We start from the raw sequence: 15,519 nt of genomic DNA, 5'->3' as shown, positions 1-15,519 counted from the left end.
CGTTGCATGCCACATGGTCGTGGTCAGGTCTAGTCATACCACTTGGGCCCTAGGTATCATAAGTTTGCCCAGGGAGTGGTCGTTGACGCAACCCACATTACTGGTCAACTCAGGAAACCGTATCCCAAGGGGAGGTTAAACGTCCGGAGAGAGAGAGAGAGGAAAACATGGGAGAGAGAAATATTAATTGCCGCCAGGCCCGAGGGAATTTCGGTTCCCCACACATGGCCTTTCGAATTTCAGTTCCCCACACTAGCAGCGGGCGTATTTCTACAATTGCCTTAATCGAGCATTCACCCCCTTCGACTCATTGCTCCGAACCATCGGCGTTCATGTTTGCCCAACCCCTCGGGATACCGTGACCGGCCATATTGACTAGTTTTTTGCGGCCTTCGAGGAGGCAGGTGATCTCGAGCAGAGGCTTTGCGAGACCGTCGTCGACTACCTTTTTGAGGTCGGAGTCTCTGGTGCTTGCCTTGCTCTTGCTTGCATTAGTGATCAGTTCCCCAACCTCGACCTTGCTCCAGTGGTCTCTACAGGCTTTGGCGGTATTCAGCGGATCACGGCAGAGCTTGGCAAACATGTAGACTCATTTATGTACTCAGCTCGCTCCCTCCTTTGGACTGTTCAATTCAACCTGCTGAGGGGCATCTTTGGATCCTGGGGACACTGAATAAAATCGTTAGAACTAGCTCCTGGGCTTTACCCAAGCAGTCACTTGGTAACATAAGGACCTGCTTTTATATAACCTTTTCCTATGTTTATGTGGTGAGTTGGATCGTTATTTCTTAGAGGGGATCAAGGCTTTCCTTACTGCTTGCTAGCTAGGTTTGTGGTGTCTAGGACAGCCCTTAGCTGAAAGGACACTGATGTCGCCTAGAGGGGGGGGGGGGCGAATAGATGCTTTTTCTGAAATAAAAAAGGGTTAGTGGAAGCAAGGGTCAGAACTTCCTAGTTCAATCTGGAACTTTTGGGTTCAATCCGGAACTTTCGGGTTCAACTCAGAACTTCCGACTATACAAAGAAAAAAAATGAGATCTAGATACACCTAATGAGTTTTAGTTCAAACCAAAAGTTGCCACAGATTCCAAGAAGTATTTTCAAGCTATTCCATGGATCACCTACAGTCAAACAAGTATGAGCACATAAATCGGGCCAAAACTAGTATGAAGGTCAATGAGCTCAAGAACACCAAGAACAAGCAAACCAAGAGAGGAGACACGTCGATTTGTTTCCCAAAGTTCGGATCCCTCCACTGAGGTTCCTACTTCTCAGTTGAGGAGCTCCCAAAGGAGCCAGGTCTCTTTCAACCCAAATCCTCACCAAGGCAACACCAACGTGCCCCTTAGGTCTACACTTGATTTCTTCCCTTGCGGAGGCAAAATCAGGGCCTTCGCAAACTTCTCGTGGCACACCACAAGCTTGGGTGCTCGTCGGTGACTCCTAGTCATCTAGGAGACCTTGATATCCAAGAGTAACAAATACAATTGAAGATTTGCTTGCTATGAACTCAAGTGCTCAAAGATGGAGTTTAACTTGCTTGCACTAAATCTTTCAATCTCTCAACCCAACTAACTTCTCTTCTCAAAACTCAAGCTAATTTGGAGAGGGGAGAGCAAGCATTGGCTATGGAGATATTTCTCTCATGTGGAATAGCAACGCTCCAGCAAAGAGAGGGTGAGGGAGTATTTATACCCAACCCCTCAAAACTAGCTGTTATAGAGCATTCTAGCCTAACCCAGAACTTTCGGGTTAACACATGACCACAGTAACCGAGGACCCCAACCCAGAACTCCATCCGGAGGATCTAGTAAAGTCACCAGAATTTGGAGGCTCCAGACCCATCCGAAACTTCTAGATTGATTAAAAAAACCAAACCGAGTACCCCTGCTTGGAGCCCCATCTGGAGGTTCCAGCAACCCGGACATTCCGGATTGCACCCAGAACTTTTGGATACACATAACATGATAGCAAACTCCGATATGCGTGGGGTGTCTTGTGTCTCTCATGATTAGTCTAAATAGGCACTTGAGCATTGAGACATCTTCAAGTCAATCTATACGCATCCCTCTTGATAGTACGACATACATATACTCAATTTTAAAATTAAAATAAATTTAAATATATAGCAATAGGAACATCCTCATGCCATATTCTTTCTTCACCTTGAGGGGTGCCAATTTCAAAGTCATTTTGTCATTACGACAAATCACCTGATCAAGACTCATTGAGCATATTAGTCCCATGTCATTTATACCTTTGTCTTGAGTAATGTCCACTTTGGATTTTGGCTTGATGTTCATCAACTCATGAAGTTTAACCTCTTCTATACCTTCAAGCCACTTAATGTCCTTCAACATATGAAGTCCAATCTTTGCTCTTCACTCCATGTCTTCTTGCATTCTTAATGTGATTGATACGAATCACCCATAGCTTCTCATGGCCTCGCACGATCCATTTGTGCAAAGTCTTCACTCTCCCTTCACCATCGCATTTGTCCTTTGGCGCTAAGCCCTTTGCTTGCCCTTCACCACCGGATGGTCCATCACAGTCGAACATCGCTTGCCCTTCACTGTCTTGCCATAGACAACCACTTTGTATCCTGCATGTTCAATCTCTTCACTTTGTCATTTTGATCACCACTTGATCTCCGGAAGCTCAATGAAGCTCTCTTGATAGCTTTCCATGCACCAAGCATAGGAGTCTTCACTTTTCACGTCATTTTCATTTGGTTCACCACCAAGGTATGAACCACAAGCATTAAGCATATAAGTTGTCTACTAAGTTTATCTTGATCTTGCTCTTTCAACTTGGCATATTGAATATGTCAATTCAACTCATGCCTTCTTATGGAACCTAACTCTAACTCACTCTTAAGCACAAAGCACATGAGTTAGTCTATAAAACTTAATTGAAAACTCATACCTTTAGTCACTTAATCTCCACAAGTGACTTTGCCTTCATGCTTCTTGTCAATCTTCTTGAGCTTCTCCTTTATCTCATGAGCATCACCTAGAGCTCAATGAAATTGATGTATTTCGTTGATCTCATGGCATTCCTCAATGAATCCATGGTTTATCACTTATGCATCTCCTATGGAATAACCTACTAACAATTCTCAACACAATTGTTATTTCATAGGTATTGTCATTAATTCTCAACACAATTGTTAGTCCACACTTAGGGCTAGATAAACCTTCAATCTCTCCCATTTTGATAATTGATGACAATCTCACTAGATGATTATATTTGAAAAATTAAAGTTCTAAGTATACATCTAATTTGAAGCGAACATATACAAAGAATAAGTTTTGTAAACATCAAACATCGCAATGACATTTGAGGTTAAAAAACTAGCTTTACTAGCATCAAACACCACTAAGGTTTTGATGTTAGTAGGACTAAACATATGTATATAGCAAATTTTTGCAAGTAATTTTCATGCTATGATGCAATCTACATAAGGTTAAATCTATGGCATTAAATGCATGAATTAAGAACAAGTTACCGTGATGGTATTGGATTGATGTAGTAGATCATTATTCATCCTTGCTTATCTTTACTTTGATATGATCCGTCTTTATGATTCCAAAAGTTGAAGGATAGGATCTTATTTATAAATACTAATTGAAAGATGGAGACCTTCTTCATGAATTTCAAATGAAATGATCTTCTCTTTGGAAGGACCTTCATTATGATTAATTCAAGCATCCAATGCATCTTCATTGTATCTAAAACTTATTCAAGTACAATTTGGTCCACAAACTCATTGGGTCTGGAGAGGTTAGCACAAATCTCAACCATAGAGCAAACTCTTCAATAAACAATGCATATTGATTTGATATGTAATTGATACCAATTCAAACTTGTATCAATTGATAGATTGAAAGCATTGAGGCTTACTCTATATGTTGGAACAAACAAAGCAAACATGTTATATATATATTAATAATTAAATTAAAATAAGCATGCTCATCACTTTCAAGATCCAATAAAGATATAATTTAGACAAAATAGCATATAAGCAATGAATATACCAAATGAAAGACAAATATCAACAATATTGTCTAAATTACATTTAATAGAAAAGATGAACAAATGATCACTCACAAATTTCAACAAATGAACTAAGTGAATATATTGAGCATGTAAAGAAATGAATTGTATACATACTCAAAAACTTATCTCAAGCAAGTACATTGAAAATGAAACAAGCATTTAGATAGCAAGCTTTCATAAACTCACTTCCTTGCCTTTTGGAGTTAAAGGAAATCTTTCACAAAGAAAGAAGTCACTAGAAGCAAAAATTGAAAGAAAGATGATCAACAAGGATTACCTCTTGTGTTACTACCAATTGTAAGAACACAATGGTATATATGAATATCACAAGATGGTATTTGAAGAATGGTATAGATCAACTTTTATTCAAAGAAGCATGGGAAGGAACGTCATGCTTCAAATACATTCTTCACAAAATCAACTTCACGGAGTGACATTGGAGGCTTAGCGAGACCGTCATGAACCACCTTTTTGAGGTCAGAGTCTCCGGCGCCTGCCTTGCACTTGCCTGCATTAGTGATCAGTTTCCAACTTCGACCTTGCTCCGGTGGTCTCTGCAGGCTTTGGCAGTGTTCAACGGACCACGGTAGAGCTCGGTGACCATGCAGACTCATTTTTGTACGTGGCTTGCTCCCTCCTTTGGATTGTCCAGTTCGACCCACTAAGGGACATCTTTGGATCCTAGGGACACTGAATAAAATCATTAGAACAGAGCAGTCACCTTGTAACATAAGGACCTGCTTTTATATAACCTTTCCCTGTGTGTATGTGGTGAGTAGGCTCGTTATTTCTTAGAGGGGATCAAGGCTTTTCGTTCTGCTCGCTAGCTAGGTTTGCTGTGTCTAGGACAACCCTTATCACGACAAGCCCAACGGTCGTGACCAGCGCTTGACCCAAGTTAGGACTTGTGGCCTCATGGTCGTTATCCCTCAACAACCCATATTCCTGATACTGCACGAGCGGCTATTTCCATTCATTCCCTCGGTTTGGTACTCACCACATGAGCAACCAGGCAAAAAAAGTAGCAAGAAGAGGAATCCTAGACTGATATAGTCCCCGATCCTTTGGTCGTTAGCAAAGTTTCCGACTAGGCAGTCTAACTTCCAAATTGGAAAACTTACAAGTTGACGGGGAGACCTTTCTTGTCTGGGAGATCTTGCCGGTTACTCAAGGAGACTGGAGGGCGATCTCAGAGGGGAGCATTGCTTCAGCGCCAAAGAACATGAAGAACGGAGTTTCGACTGTGGCTCTATTTGGGGTCGTTCATAATGACCAGAGTTCTGTGGGGAGTTCGTTGACCCAACGTCTCGAGTAGCTATGAAACCGATCAAAGACTTGAGTGTTGACCCCTTGCAGTACCATCTTGTTTACCCTTTTGACCTGCCTATTGCTCTGGGGGTGTGCAACAGATGCGTTGCATATTTTGGTCCTGATCTCTTCACAGTAGTCTCTAAAAGCGCTACTGATGAACTGAGTCCCGTTGTCCATGATTATGCAGTTTGGACTGCCAAACTGCACTACTTCGTATGAACTTGATCACTGTTGCAGCAGTGATCTTCCTAACTGGCTCGACTTCAATCCACTTAGTGAATTTATCGACTGCCACGAACAGGAATTTGAACCCGCTAGGAGCCTTGGTGTCACACCTGGTTTTAACGGACAAAACCAAGTGCGACTTATGTGTGCCCAGGAAGTTTAACACACATAAAGACGTCACAGGTGAACATAACATTACAAATACTTTAACTTACAACCATTTAACTCTTACAAAAAAAACTTCACCTAAACAACTCTATTAACCAAACGACTGAACTAAACAATGACAGTGGAACGAAAGCATCGGCGACCAAGCAACTCCACATGCACCGACCAGAAGACACACTCCTAGTACACCATGTCGTCGTCTTGAAAATCTTCAAAGTTCTCGATTGAGGAGCATATGTATTGTGTGAGATAGCAAGGGTGAGCACATGGAGTACTCAGCAAGTGTGGCAAAGTAATGGCATGCAGGCTTTCAACAAGAATAGGCTAACACATGGCATATTTGCATAAAGGCGAGTAAAGAAACATTAAAATGACTAAAAAGCATTAAACAGTTATTAAGTGAATGTAACCCAGATGACCAATAACTATCACCCAGGGCTACACATCTTGCAAACCATAACCATCTAGTTCCACATGTACTACGACCATGACCATAACCACACCAAAACCATATCCAAACCATCTAATCATGTGAGGATTCAAGTCTCTTATGACTGTAAGTACGGCTGATATATCAAATTTGACACTCTACAGAGGTTGTCCAGTTTCCCCCACGAGTCAGTGTGTTCCATGTTGCCGTGTCACGCTAACACTTAACACATACCAATGGTGTGCCGCCCAGAGATCACTGTATGACATTACCACTAACTAGAGCCTACACCAGCATGCATCTGCCCACTAGATTTCACCGCGAGAGTTTATGAGAATGGACGCATCCCCCTCTACCCAGAAGCCCCCTTTTGTGCCTAACCCGATACATACTAGATAGAACTCTAACTAGTATGCTATGCCTTACCCATATCAGCCTCGTGGTTGGTACATTAATTCTCGGATTAATCTGGGCCATTGGATCTAGATCTAATAGTCTCAGCTCATGCTGCTCACAGTGGAGCAAGAGGCGGTGACGGCTCAGGTACAATGGTGGGTGACTGGACTCCCACCAAAATCGGAATCTGACGGCCTTTGAACTTCGGTGAGCTGTGGAACAGAGGCACGGGAGCTCGGGAAACTTGGGCATAGCGTTGGCAGAGGCGGTGGACCACCAGAGAAACTTGGTGTCGAGCGGTGGTGACTTCGGGTGGTGATGCTACGTGGAGAGGGCGCTACGGTGTTGGTTTCTCGACGGGAAGTTGGGGAGAAGTTGTGCAATGCCTTGGGGAGAGCAAAGGGGTGCATATATATAGGTGCGGAGGCACGGGAAGGCATGGGTGAGCTCGGTTAGGTTTTAGGGCAGCTGCAAACACAAATCCGAGTAGAACTCTTCATTTAAGCATGATTATCTTGGGGATAAGGTGGCAACTGGTCATGGGGATCACAGGGTGAGCTTCTATAAGGTCTCCCCCATGGATTAGGTGTGAGATTTCATGATGGTGCGATTTGGCTCGGCTGCGTGGCAGTCTCCAAGTCAGAGATGGATCCAACAGGCGGGTCCCACCCGTTAGCAGCATGGGCGAAGGTGGATCGGTGTGGGCATGATTGGTGGTAGGAGGTGGAATGTGGAAAGGCGTGGGTGGCTGCTGGCGCTGGCGGGCTGGCTGGAAAGCTGGACCGGGTGTTTTGCTGTGGCGCGACCCAAACGGGTGGAGGAAAGGAGCAACTCGGGTTGAGCCTGCAGACTAGGAAAGGGAGCAGGCCGGGTGAGGAAGAGAGGGGTGGGCCGGGAAGAAGGGAGGGAAAATGGCCCGAGTAGATTTTAGGTCTTTTCCTTTTCCTCTTTATCATTTCCTATTCTATTTCTATCCTTTTTCTATATTCTACTCTATATCCAAACTAGAGCAAAACAACTCTAAATAAAAGCCAACAAAATCCAACAAAACCCTACATATCTATTCCAGCATGAATGCACTTCAAGCAAATATATCCTAAGTCAAAATTGGATTTAATTTAGAAAATAGGTTTTAGCCTATTCTATCTTTTTCAACCCTAACTAAATTGTCGAGCCTACAATGTTAAGCCCCAGACAGCGAAAGGCCAAGAGAATAGTATGGTTTGCAGTGCTTAGGCTGGTAGGTTGGTCTATCGGCCATGGTACTGACATGACTCGCACCATTTCACCAGCTCGCAAGCATACTGGAGGGCCGTGGGCCAATAGAATACTTGCCGGAATGCTTTTTAACCAGAGTGCGGTATAAAGTGTGGCTACCACATATGCCTCCATGGATATCTGAGAGCAGCGTGCTCCCCTCTTCCTGGGTGATGCACTTCAGTAAAAGGTTGTTGCTCCCCCTGCGGTAAAGGCGTTCCTCTACCAGGGAGTATCTGCAGGCTTGTCGTGTGACCTTTTCACTAACGCATCATCGTCAGGGATCACTCGATTATAAAGGTATGCCAAGATCTGATCCATTCAGGTCGTACCTGAATCAAGCTAGGTGACCACATAATGGCTGCCCAAGGGTTGTACCAAAGGAGGCATTGCCTTCAAAGGCGTTACCTCGGGTGCTCCATTTCAAGTGGAGCATTTCCTTCACCTTGGCTCAAGACCACGATAGATGGTTGTGTGAGTCTTTTTTCAAAGACTCCAACTGGGACAGGTGCGCAAGAAGAAGCTAGACATGCTAGCTCATCAGCGAGGAAGTTGTCCCTACGCAGGACATGCTTAACCTTAAACTCGATAAAGCGTCGCTTTAGCTTTCTTATATCAGCAAAGTATGCCATCATTGTCGGGTCAGAGTATTGAAACTCCTTTTGCACTTTGTTTACGACCAGTAGTGAGTCCCCTTTCGCTAGCAGGCATTTTATATCATGTGCGGAGGCTGCTCTTGTAATAACCCAAATGGCTTAAGCATATCATTAAGCATCATTAGCATCACGTTTAATTATTTTGAGCAATTATTAACATGCAATTTCAATTAAACATAAATTGTGAAAATTAAGGTTAAGTGGTGCTTTGTAAAGCAACTCAAAATATTGCTATGAAACATAGGGCTGAAAACAATTTTAGAAATTCGTTAGTGTTAAATGAGGAATATTGGTGAATTTTCCCAAATTATTGGGAATGATTTTGAAGGCATAAAAATTATGGCAAGTTAGAAATGCTTGCATCTTTGAAGAATTTTTATTGGAAATTGGCTCAGGCTATTAGGGTCAAACAATTTAAAATGGATTGCTTGTGAATTATAGTTTTACACAAATTTTGTCCCACGAATTTTGGACCACAGGAAGATCTCCAAATGGATTAGAGAAGTGGAGAGAGATCTTTTCACCGGTTGGCTACTGTTCATGCGACCCATCCCCTCTCTCTCATCTGCACCGGCCAAAGCCATGCTGGCCGCCACTTTGCTCTTTCATTCACACCGCACCCATGCCTCTCCACTGATCTTATCACCGGCCAACACCCATCTCTCCACCGAGCAGGCAAGAGCCAATTGGCCTTCTCCTCCTCCGTCTCATGCTTCCCCTGCAAGCCATCCGGCAGCACACACAGGCATCCGAAAAAGCACAAGCCATAACACACGCACAACAGTACTGGTGCCGGCCTTCTCCTCTCACAGCAAGCATACAAACGCGAGCACACAAGCAGCAGCTGGCCCGCACCGTCGCTCGAGCTTGCTGTCCAGGCCGCCGCCGCGCGCTGATCCTTCCCGTAGTGTGCGTTGCCGTCGCATGCGTCGTCACTGTGCCCTTGCGCCCTTATCACCGGCCGGCCTTATCCTTTGCCTCTCTTCCCCCCCCCCCCTCACTGCCATGTGGGCCCATGGCCGGTCCACCCAGCCCACATGCCTGGTCCGTGGTAGACCGGCCACTCGAGCACGCCCTATGGTCCACACCCATGAACCAAGTCCTCCAGCTTGGCCCCACTTCCATGTGTAGAGCTAGCTAAAACCCAGGTGCGAAAAGGATGTTGGGGGCACTTTTATGTTTTGTTTATTTCGGGTATTTAAAAAAAAGCAAAATTGATTTATTGTTATGCTTTTAATTCGGCTGAAAGTTGTAAAATACATAGAAAATAGAATATTGCTCCAAAAATAGTGAAACTAGTTTTGTTGGGTTTGTATCAGCATAATATACATGTTAAAAATACTGGGAGCTATGAAATATCTATTTAAATTTCATGGGTTAATAAAATAGGTTTGATCTTCATTAATCCATAATTAATTATTGGTAGCTCCAAAACTGATGAAATTGATTTTGTAAATCTTATTGATTGATTCCCTGCTCATGAAAAATAATCACCCTCATGTTAAGTATGAATTGATTGTCTATTTAGGGCTAATCTTGGATTTAAGCTAAAGAAATCCAGAAAAGTATTAAATGTTTAATAACGAATCCAAATCAAGGAATATTTGATGCTTTAAACTCTTGTCATGAGGAATTGCATCGCCACTGTCATCATACACTATGGAGCATATGTCTTTGCACGTCATTCATGCTCATCATTGCATGCATTCTTCATTAGTGAACGAAGGTCCGGAGAGTGACGAGTGTGATCGAGGGTGGCACCAAGACACACCACTTTTGCGAGTTCTGTTCGAGAAGTATCGGGCAAACCCCAGAGTAGGAAGGTAAGCATCTAAGTATATTGCACCCTTTGTTCGAATTGAATAGAGTCTAAAATTGATAAATTATGCTTTATGTATGTTTGCATGTGTTGAGTCCAGTGTCAGGTTGATATGGGTAGAACCTATGTTGATGCATTAATCTCTATCTTGACTTATTGATGAATCCTTATCCTTGTAGCCTTGATGGTATCGTTGGTGTCTAGCTTCAAGGTTTCTTCGAAATGCTTAGCAATGCTTAGGTCCTCGGTAGAAGTCGAGCAATAGTGCTGCCGTTATTCGCAAGCTTAGTGCTTAATCACTGTTCATAGATACAAAGATGAGGTTGAGATGGATGGTTGAGATGTGAGATTGAGGCGAGATGTGGACGGTGTTAGGGGTATCTTCTGCCCAGGAGGAGTCCTCTGGGTGGTTCGGGAGAGGAGCATGGATGCCATAGACCGCTTTCATCGTTTAAGGCCGTCCATCGGTACAATTGGCTCTAGCACTTTCCGTACTCACCACATACTGATCTAATGGTAAGGTAAGTCGATTATCATATGCCGTGCCGACACTTGCCTTGCGGCTCTATGACGTGTAAGAGAAAAAGGAAAGGAGAAGCAAGGTGGCAGGGAGCCGGAGGTGTTCGGGACACGCTCGTGGTAACCCTGGTGCCATAGGGGCATTGCAATTGGGTGGTTCCGGGTATGAGAAAGGTTGACTCGAGTACCCCTTGTGTGTACTTTCGCAAGTAGCACAAGTCGAATGGTCCTTGAGCCGTGTGGGTAAAGTTGTACCCCCCCTGTAGGGTGTAAGAACATTTTGAAATGCCGCGCTCTCGGTCTTGAGCATGCTATTGTTTCATTTGTATCGGTTGTAGAGTTTATGAATTTTGGAAAAGGTTATGGTATGATGGAATTGGTTGGTAGTTTGTTGATGAGATACTATGGTTCCTATACATACATGTTCTAGTTGTGGTTTATAGGGTAGAAAGGTAGTTGTTTTTGAGTTAAGTATAGGTGCTCAGACATACCGCATATGTTTTACTTAACCTTGTGGCCTACTCTTGCTAACAGCTCAATGCATAATCCTTGGAGTCGAGCTATGCATTGAGCTCTATATGGTTTAAATCTTGCGAGTACTTTCGTACTCATGCCCGCACTTTCAGGTTCTGCTGGTGAGGGTGATGCGGTGTTTGGCTACTTCTTGCCTACCGATGCAGGTGGTGGGCAAGAGTAGTGCATCCTACTCTGGTGAGAGGTAGCTTTTGGGGTGGAGCATAAGGGCATATGACTCCACTCTCCTTTTGTTGTTGTTAAGGTTTTATGTTCCGCTGCGTAGTTTCTCTTTGTGTAAACTATTGCAAATGGTTGCATGCTTAAGAACTTGTAATATAACTTTAATTACTCGCTCTTTCTTAAGCTATGTTGTGATGTACATGTTGGATAGGCATGTGTTCTGATCTTGGGCACAAAACACATGCCAAGACTACCGGGATGGTATTCTGGTTAATCACTGTGGTGGTATTTATGAATAATGATCCTCCTAATGATTAATTAGAATACTGTTTGAACAGTTCCTCACAGCGCTCATTCCTAACAAGAGGCCCTCATATTCTGCAACATTGTTAGTAGCATGAAAATATAATTGAACTACATACCTGAGGGTGTCACCGGTAGGTGAGGTCAAGACCACTTTAGCCCCCCGTTCCTTTTAGTGTAAATGACCCATCAAAGTATATGCTGTTCCTGCTCGAGCTCAAAGGATGACCACTTGGCTAGAAAATCGATCAGTGCCTGGGACATGATAGCTGTTCAGGGGATGAACTGAATATCGAACTCCCTAAGCTCTATTGCTCACTTTGCTGTTCTTGCTGCCGCATCCCTACTGTGGAAGATTTCCCTAATTGGGAGCGAGGAGATTACCTTGATTTTGTGGGCTTGGAAGTAGTGACTGAGCTTGCAAGAGGCCATCATTATGATGTACATCAGCTTCTATGCATGTGGGTACCAAGCCTTCACGTCGTGGAGGACTTCATTGACATAGTACACTGGTCACTGAAGGCCTTCACGCTTGACGACCAGTACCACGCTCGCGACCAATGGGGTAGCTGCAACATAGGGTAATAGCTCCTCGTCTGGTCGGGGAGCGGTTAGTACAAGAGGGGAAGCAAGGTAACTTTTGAGATCTTGGAAGGCTGCCTCTGCCTCTGATGTCCACTGGAAGTGCTCGCTTTTCTTTAGGAGCTTGAAGAGTAGCAACCCCTTCTCCCCCATCCTTGAGATGGACCTACTCAAAACTGCCACACAACTTGTTAGTTTCTGGACCTCCTTTAACCTGGTTGGGGGTCCCATCTGGTCAATGGCTCTGATCTTGTCTAGGTTTGCTTCTATCCCCCAACTCGACATGAGGAAACCAAGCAACTTCCATAACGGATCTCCGAACATGCACTCATTCATGTTCAGATTCATGCAGTACTTTCAAAGGTTGTCCAATGTTTCCTAGAGATTTGAGACCAGGTCATCCTTGGTCCTGCTCTTTACGACCACATAATCAACATAAGCCTCGATATTTCTACCGAGCTATGGTCGAAGGATGAGCTGAATACATCACTGTTAAGTGGCACCGGTGCTTTTCAAGGCAAAAGACATTTTTACATAGCAAAAGATCTCGAAGGGCGTTACAAAAGTGGTTTTCTCCTCATCTACCCTATTCATACTAATTTGATGGTACCCTGAACAGGCATCTAAAAAGCTTAGCATATCGCTACTAGCAATTGAGTTAACAAGCTGGTCAATTTGGGTTGGAGGGAAGAGATCCTTCAAGCACGCCTTGTTGAGGTCGGGTCTACTGCAACACCATTTTCAGGCAATACACGTCCCAGAAAAGCGACCTCCTTAAGCCAGAACTCGCACTTGGTGAGCTTGGCATATAGTTGGTGATCTCGAAGGTGGCCAAGAACAACACGGAGGTGATCTGCATGCTCTTCCTTAGTATTGGAGTATATAAGAATGTCATCATTCAAAACCATGACAAACATGTCAAGTTCCTCCATGAACACAATGTTCATCAAGTACATGAAGAACGCCGGGCACTCGTCAAGCCAAAGGATATGATGGTAAACTCATAAAGACAATAACGAGTCGAGAAAGTCGTCTTTGGAATATCCTCCAATTGGACCTTGATTTGATGATATAGCCTAGTCTCAAGTCAATCTTCGTGAAAACCCAGGCACCGGTCAACTGATCGAATAGAATATCGATCCTGCGAAGTGGATACTTATTCTTGACAGTGACCTCATTCAGCGGGCGATAATCAACACATCCGTAGGGTACCATCCTTCTTATTTACAAAGAGTGTCGAGCATCCCCAAGATGAGGAGCTCAGACGAATAAACCCCTTATCTAGAAACTCCTTCAACTACTTCTTCAGTTCTGCCAATTAATTTGGTGGCATCTTGTAAGACCTCTTTGAAATCAGGGCTGTTCCATGCAAAAGATCAATCAAGAATTCCACTGCTCGGTTGGGTGGCATCCCAGGCAACTCATCTAGAAAGACGTCAAAAAATTCACACCACTGGGATATTCATAAGACCCGTGGTGGTGATGACCTTTAGGGAATAAAGACAAGGATCAACATCTTATGCTTCAAATGAGCTCGGGTGCCAGATAAACCATTAAGGGTGATAGTCCGCTGAGCACAATCCATGACTGTCTTGTTCTTGGTGAGCCAATTCATTCCTAATATGATGTCTATTCCTTTCGAGTTCATCACTAACAAATTTGCACCAAAGAATATGTCATTAATAACAATCGATGAGATCTAGGAACACACTGATTAATAAGAATCTTAGCTCTGGGTGCATCTATGAGATAAGGTGTATGGGTGGCGCTAACCTCCAGCATGTGCCGCCATGTATAACATGTTGCTATGAAATAGTGAGAAGCCCCAGAGTCAAAAAGAACAACTACAGGAGTGATGACATTATTAAAACTCATACTCAACGTACCCATCAGTACGTTGTCACCCTCGTGAACTCCTTCGGCAGTGGTGTGGCACGCTCGGCCATGCTTGGGGACATGTAACACCCGATTTTAAAGGAACAAAACTAGGCACAACACATGTATGCTAGGATCAAGTTTCATACATGCGTTTACATCATCAGCGTATTATTACAGTGTCAAAATTACAAAAGGACCTGAGGGTCAAAAAGAAAATACAGTGGAGAACTAAAGGGTTTTCAGCGCTAGTGGCTCCATCTTCCACAAGCATCGACCGGGGGCACAACAGCCTAGAACAGCAACTTCGGGTTGAAGTCGACTCCATTGAAGGTTGCAGTTTCATTGACAGCTTCTGAACAGTAGCATGATGCAAGAAAGAAAGAGAGCAACGGGTGTGAGTACAAAAATGTACTCAGCAAGTGTAGGGAAATCATGTTATGAGGCTTGAGTCAAGGAGATGTTAGATATTGGTTAACTGCACTAAGCAATTATGACCTACCTTTGATTCCAACAACAGGCATCCTATTTACTAAGTGTGAAGACACAACTGTATCAAAAGGACTGACTCGTCGGATTCCATCTGATTACCCAGACTCACCAGATAATACCATTACCTGGCTACCCACCCAACCATACCAAACCTGATTCCAACTAATCTTGAAGAAGTCCAAGCTCGTTCTTATCCGTGAGCACAGCTGATCGACCAGATTGATACTCTGCAGAGTTTGCACAGCTCCACGAGTCGTGATTCCCGTGTTGCTCCATACTCCCAGGGTAAGGAGTCAGGGTCTCACTACAAGGTCTTTACAAAGCTCCCGCCAACTTGTAGGCACCCACTAAGATTCACCGCTAACAGACGACTAAGTTGATGCAGAAGCCCCCTCTTGTGCCACTTACTCGACCAATGGTGCCCACAAAATCGAAGGGTGGCTAATTAGTTGTCCAGGCCATACCCATATAGGCCTCGTGGTTGTGCGGGTATAACTTGGTTACATGTCCAAGAACCGGTCCTTAGGACCCCACACAGGAACAACCACAAACATGCTGTATAGCACCACCTCAAACCAACCATCCTGTTATTAGGATCCCTATACCATGTTGCTACACAAAATACCATTTCTGATTCTTATTACATAGATATCAGTCAAGATTAACAATTACCCCAACTATGACTGCACTAGCATGAACTACCCATTTTAACTCATGATCCATCAACGGCG

General features: G+C 43.8%; 1 long non-coding RNA gene across 1 annotated transcript; it reads left to right on the top strand.

The window, feature by feature from the left end:
• Positions 1-9,059: 9,059 nt before the first annotated feature.
• Positions 9,060-11,710, top strand: LOC133897681 (uncharacterized). Its single transcript, XR_009905952.1, has 2 exons — positions 9,060-9,650; positions 11,467-11,710. It is a non-coding gene; the product is annotated as an uncharacterized LOC133897681 (long non-coding RNA).
• Positions 11,711-15,519: the final 3,809 nt, after the last annotated feature.

Source organism: Phragmites australis, chromosome 17, assembly GCF_958298935.1.
Source record: "Phragmites australis chromosome 17, lpPhrAust1.1, whole genome shotgun sequence".
In the NCBI taxonomy this organism is placed as follows: domain Eukaryota; kingdom Viridiplantae; phylum Streptophyta; class Magnoliopsida; order Poales; family Poaceae; genus Phragmites; species Phragmites australis.
The sequence above is the reverse complement of the archived record's forward strand: the minus strand, read 5'-3'. Positions and strand labels throughout refer to the sequence as shown.